General features: G+C 38.2%; 1 protein-coding gene and 1 pseudogene across 1 annotated transcript in view; one reads left to right on the top strand and one right to left on the bottom strand.

Moving 5' to 3' along the window:
* LOC102863409 (chromosome unknown open reading frame, human C20orf194) overlaps positions 1-6597 on the top strand; it is a 153637-nt gene that overhangs the window by 16371 nt on the left and 130669 nt on the right. The gene's annotated exons all lie outside the window — the stretch shown is intronic.
* LOC102858934 lies at positions 717-2180 on the bottom strand (annotated as a pseudogene).

The following is a 6597-nucleotide window of genomic DNA, read 5'->3' as shown; positions in this document are numbered from 1 at the left end:
TAAAATAAAATTAAAAAAAGAAAATGTAGGTTTTGATCTTCTGTTATAAGTGCTGCAAGTCTTCACTGTTTTTTAAATCAAGGATGTATCTTCTGCATATCAGTCTTTCCCTAATCCTGATGTCACATATGTCATATACTCTAGCTTCTTGAATAATTCTCTCAGCATGCAGATTGAACAGATACAGACAAATAATGCAACCATGATGTACACCTTTCCTGATTTTTAAACCATGCGGTGTTCCCTTGTTCTGTTCATACAGCTACATCTTTGTCTATTAAAAAAAGTTGCCATGCACAATTAAAGGTTCTGTGATTCCTGTTCCTCTCAATGTTTGCCATAATTTGCTGATTCACACAGTCAAATGCCTTTGCATAGTTAATAAAACACAAATAAACATCTCTCTGGTACTCTCTGTTTTCAGCCAACGAGCTGACATCAGTAATGATACCCTCCAGCTTAACTTTTTGGCAGTTCCCTGTTAATGTTTCATCTGCTTTTAAATAATCTTCAGCAAGCTTTTTCTTGCATATCATATATTTTTTAAAATCTATATAGATTTTTACTGTTTTTCTCTTTTGTAGAATATAAAGGTTAAGTTGTTGTTATGTGCCATCGAGTTGCCTGCGACTCAAAGCATCCCTGTGTACAACAGCGCTAAACCCTGCTCTAAAAAAATAGTTTGAGTATTAAAAATATTTAGCAGTCTTTATGACTCAGGGTTTGGATTGAAAACATAAGTGAGCATCATTTAACGGGTATCTTTTTCTGTGAACCCACTGGTGGATGTGAAGGCTGGAGCTCTGACTGAAACCCTTTCAACACTTGCTACACTCAAAGGGCTTCTCTCCATGTACTCCCTGATGAATGAGGAGTTTGGAACTCTGGTTAAATCCTTTCCCATACTTGCTGCTATGATAGGGCTTCTCTCCAGTTGTGGACTTGGAGAGGGATTCACAGATCTGACTGACGTCCTTCCTACACTCATAGCACTGAGAAGGCTTCTCTCCCGTGTGTATGCGATGATGAATATGCCAGTTTGAACTCTGACTGAAGCCTTTCCCACGATCTCCACATTTGGAGGGCCTCCCTCTTGAGTGGACATGCTGGTGGATGTGCAGGTTAGAGCACTCACTAAAGCTCATACAGCACACTCTTCACACTCATCCGGCTTCACGCTAGTGTGTGCTCATGATGGATGTGCAGTTTGGAGCTTTGACTAAAGCCCTTCCCACCCTTGTCATATCTGTAAGATTTCTCACCTGTGTATACTGCTTGATGAATGAGTAGACTTGAGCTTCTTGTAAATCCCTTTCCACACTTGTTACATTTAACAAGTTTTCTCATCTGTATGAACAACTTGATGATGAGGAGACGTGAGCGCCTTGTGAAGCCTTTCCCACAATGCTCACTTTTATAGGGTTTTTCTTCTGTGTGCTCTCTCTGATAAAATAGGAGTTCTGAAAGCTGACCAAGTCTTTATCATACTGAACATAGCTTCCCTTCAGAATGAATTCTCTCATATGGATGAACATTTGGGTTGCTCTTTAGTATTTTTCCACAGCCAGTATAGTTATAAGGCTTCTCATTTGTATGAGCTTTCTGGTGACTGACTGATGACCTTTGACTTAAAACCATATAGGTCTTTGTGAGTATAATAAAAGAGATCCAAGGATTCTATCAACTGGCTGTCCTGGCAAACTGCCTTATCACGGAACAATGGAGAGGCCAGTTCTGTTACATTTAATGGAAATTTAACTTGAAGTTCTCTGAACAATGGTACATGGGAGGACTTTCCCCCCCTTATCACTTTTCTCTTGGTATTTTCTTGAGAATCCTGTGGCTCAGTTCTTATTTCTGTAGGAGTCCTTTGTGGGCATTTGCCTTGAGACTTTAAAAGATGGATATTTTTAACTTCATATGCTTTTCAAATTGTTACTCTAAAGAATTACTACATTATTATTTCTTGAAATATGAGAAGATGCTTCTCTCCACTTTTGACATGGGAAATATCTAGTTCTGGAACTTGATATACCTCCCCATGAAGGTTCACAATGTAATCTTGACTCTTGGTTGACCATTCTTTTCAAAATTAATGGGTAGAAATACTCTTCATGTACTGTATCTCGAGGTATTTCTCTTGAAGAGTCTGCACAGAATTTTCGTTTGGGTCTCCTCATGTTGTTGTGAGGTGCCATCATTCTCAGTCACCCGGTGAACATTGTTGTGTTGAAGCAAGATCAGGTAAAGCAGATCAGAAGGTTGCTCTATGGGGCATCATCACCGTCAGCTCCGATGGCTCAAGCACATTGTTGCAGTCAGGTCAGCTCCTTGGGGAGCTTTCTTATAGGTGAGAAATCCTCTATCCTGGGCATCCACGATGCTCTTAACTCCCATGTGGGACATCACACCAGGGAGCCAGGTCTGGACACTGACCTGCCCTTACATATCATACTGTTTAATAATTTCTGCACTCTGTTGAATTATGGGTTTGGTGGGTTTTTTGGGGGGAATGGGAATAAATGTATATCTTTTCCAGTCAGTTGGCTAGGTTGCTGTCTTCCAAGTTTCTTTTTTTTTATTTTTATTATTATTTTTTTTGTGTGTGTGTGTGTCTGTATACCGTCAGATCAGATCTGACTGGTACAGGAGGAGATTGTCCCTCCTTTCCCAGCAGAGCATCTGGTGGATTCGAACCATGCATCTCTGGGATTGCAGTGCAGCTTCTTGCCACTAGGCCACCAGAGCTCCCCTCCAAGTTTCTTGACATCAGCTAGCAAACACTTCTAGGGCTGCTTCTGTTTGTTGAAACACCTTGACTGATACTCCATCATTTCCTGCAGCCTTCTTTTTTTTCCTACAATGCCTTCAGTGCAGCTTAAACTTCTTTCACTGGTTCTTGGCAATAGGCTACTTCCTGAAATGTTTCACCAGTTTTCCTTGGTACAGTGACTCTGGAAGAAATATTCCATCTTCTTCTGATGCTTTTATATACCATTCACTATTTTGCTCATAGACTCTTTAGCTACTACAACTCTTGTATTTGCAACTTGAATTTATTCTTCATTTCTTTCAGTTTGAAAAATGCTGCATGTGTACTTCCCTTTCAATTTTCTAACTCCAGCTCTTTGCATATTTTTTGCAGTAATTTACTTTTCTTAAGTCTCCCTTTGAAATCTTCTGTTTATCTCTTGTACTTCAATGTTCCTTCCCTTTGTTTTTGCCTCTCTGTGTTCTGGTGTAAGTTTCAGAGTCTTGTCTGACATCCATGTTGGCATTTTCATTCTTTCTCATCTTTGTAGTGATTCTTTGCTTTCACATCTCATCTGGTCTTTGGTTATTAACTTTAGCTGCATCAAATCTCTTTTTTGAGATGGTTTTTCAATTTAACTGGGATAGACTTAAGGTCATAGTTTGGTTCCAGTAGCCTTGTTTTCATTTTCTTCAATTTCAGTTTGAAGTTGCACATGAGTAACTGATGGTCTGTTCCTCAGTCAGCCTCTGGTCTTGTTTTTACAACTGAAATTGAGCTTCTCAATTGATTCTGTGCAGATGTAGTCAGTCTGATTCCTGTATAGTCTATCATATGAGGTCCATGTATATAGTCACTGTTTATGTTTGTTTTTTTAAAAAAGGTATTCACAATGAATAAATTACTGTTCATATAAAATTCTGTCATTTGATTCCAGCATATTTCTGTCACCAAGGTCATATTTTCCAACTATCATTCCTTCTTTTTTGTTTCTAACTTTTGCATTCCAATCACCAATTTTTCTTTCAATAAAATTTTCATTTTGTTCTGGTTTACTTACAAAGTTCATATACATTGTTTTTCACACCAGATCTTTTCCATTTCCTTTACTCACCCCTCCATCTACCCATCAGATTTTACCAACCCTATGTTTACTTATCTGCCAATCCGTACTCCTCTGCCCTTACCCTCCACACTTGGATCCTCTCAAGCGTTTTATTATCTTTCTGTTTCTACAGTAATGGTCTTATACTGTATTTGTCCTCTGGGACTGAGTTAATTCACTTAGCATAATGCTGTCTGGTCCCTCCCAAGTTAGTGATTTTCAAAATCATTACTCCAGCATGCTGTGTTGTATTCCATCATGTGAACGTATCATAATTTCTCAATCCATTCGATTGTGGTTGGAGATTTATACTTGTTATTAATGCATTGTATGTTAAATCCATTTCAGACTACAAAAGTTGATAGAATCCTCAATATCCTCATCTTTTACTTTAGTGAGTGGTTGTGTATTTTATTAATAGTTACAAGTCTTCCTTGTATGCATATGGTTAGTACCATCCTATCAGTCATAGAATTGTGCTTTAGGTCTTGAAATGTTCTTTCTTATTATGAATGTGATATCATTCCTCTTCTGTTTGTCCTTTCTGACATAGTAGAGCATATGATTGTCTGATTCAGTATAGTCTGAAAATGCCATGTTGCATGCCCCTTCATGATAAGAATGTCTGGTATGTCATTTGCCACTATTTTTCGATCTGTCATCCAGATAGTAGTTACTCCATCAGCCTGAGATCAAGGACAAACCCCTAAGTTACCTGTGTGTGTCTTGTAGAATGACAAGAAATAAACTTTGTCATAATTGAGATTTCTGAGCTGTTGCCATGGTGTCTTACCATCTCCTGCCTAGTGGTAAGCAGTTGTTGAAAAGTTGAGCTGAAGTTCTACTTTGAAAATTTGAAAAGCATTTTTTAAATTTAAAAAATCTTTTTCTGCACAGGAATTCATTCATTCTCTGCTTTGCAGTTTAATGTCACTGCCGTTATTCATACAGGTAATCCAGTATACACTGTGTAAGGTGCTTTGGGCCCAGACTTAACTAAGATGACCTTTGAAGAGCTTTTGTATAAGTTGAAAGAGACAAAATGAGTAAAAATATTAATACAAAATGAGGAGAAGTAGATCCTGAGGAAAAAATAGGGCTGGAAGAACAAAAACACCGAGAAGATGTGTTTGATTTTGTCTTTAGCCGTGAGATGAATGGAATTACCATTTACTGATATTGGAAGCAGTGGAAGAAGAGCAGGCTGGCATGGAGAACAAACAGTTAAATTTTGGCCTTGTTAATTTTGAGTTATTAACTTGTAGATAAAGTTCAGTAAATGATACAGCACAAAAGAAATTTAAAGTTTTGATGTTTAGTATACAATTCAGTGACATTGGTCACATTAACTATGCTGAGCAACTATCTGTTTTCAAAATTGTTTTATTGCCCCAGTGATAAATATTGTTAATCAACTGATGAGACTTATAAAGGACATGCACTGGTGTGTTGGTTGTTGTTATGTGCCTTCGAGTCAACTGCAACTCATAGTGACCCTATACACAGTTCCTCTGAACCCTGCTCTACCTTGAGCCAATCTCATTGGCTCCGACACACCTATTCCCAGTTTTTGTGTCAATTCGTCTCATCTGGGGTCTTCCTCTCTTGTGCCGTCCCTCCACCCTCCATCTCATCTGGGGTCTTCCTCTTTTGTGTTGTCCCTCCACCCTTCCAAGAATGATGTCCTCAGGGTTCGTTAGTGTTACACATACGTTGCTATTGCATAAAGTAGTCAGATTCTTTTGTTTATTAAACATGCAAAAAAATATAAGCTAACAAGAAAGTTGGTAAGTGAAGAGTAGGTATTAGATTTCATTAAAGGTGTGTTACAAAGGAGAGCAGGAATAGGGCTGTGACTAGGAGAATATTAATTGTTAAGATAATTCTTTTTGCTTTTAGGAGAGCAGAAAATATAGCGTCTTTGTAATGAAGTGGTCAGAAGGAGAAAGTTGATTATGGAGGAGAGAAAAGAGACAGTTGAGAAGTGAAGTCTTTAAGTAGGTGAGAGGAAATGGGATCTGTAGTCTACAGATAGTGTATTGGCTTAGGTTAGACATATGTATGGATAATTCATCCTTGGAAGATTATCTGGACCCAAATGCTCATAGGTTAGTCGCTTAGTGGTAGGAGAAAGTGGAAGTTCTCTTTTGATTAATTTTATATTCTTAGTTAAATAAGAAGAAAATCCAACAAGAAAGAAGATGCCACTTTTATCAGAAGAGTGAAAAAAAGAGTTGAATAAGAAAATACAGAATTGCCTGGTAACACCAAGGGCTCACTGATGTCTGTGATCACAAATGTGAGTCGGTTTGCCTAATCTAAATCTTTTTGTACAGCTGTATTCATCTATTCGATACGAACACTGAGGTGTGCTGTGGTAGAGGACAACATCTTTGGAAGTGAGGAGTCAGAGAGTAGAAGGATTATTTTAGCACACATTGAATTTAGAAGAGGTCAGGGAACCAGGGGTGTTATTACTGATGTCAGATGGATGTTGGCTAAAAGCAGAGAATACCTAAAGGACGTCTGTCCGTGTTTATTGACTATACAAAAGCATTTGAGTGTGTGAATCACAACAAATTTTAACTAACATTGAGGAGAAGTAGAATTCCAGAACACTTAATTGTGTTCATGAAAAACCTGTGCCTGTCTAGTCACTGGTTTCTTCGACAAACTGCTTGGTTGGTCCACCAATATTGAATTCTTCAGTTTCTCCTGCTACAAGCCACGCTTCTGAGAC

The sequence above is a fragment of the Elephantulus edwardii genome, unplaced genomic scaffold (genome assembly GCF_000299155.1).
Source record: "Elephantulus edwardii isolate Elephantulus edwardi_28Jun2011 unplaced genomic scaffold, EleEdw1.0 scaffold00138, whole genome shotgun sequence".
NCBI lineage: Eukaryota > Metazoa > Chordata > Mammalia > Macroscelidea > Macroscelididae > Elephantulus > Elephantulus edwardii.
This window is presented reverse-complemented; position numbering and strand designations above follow the sequence as displayed.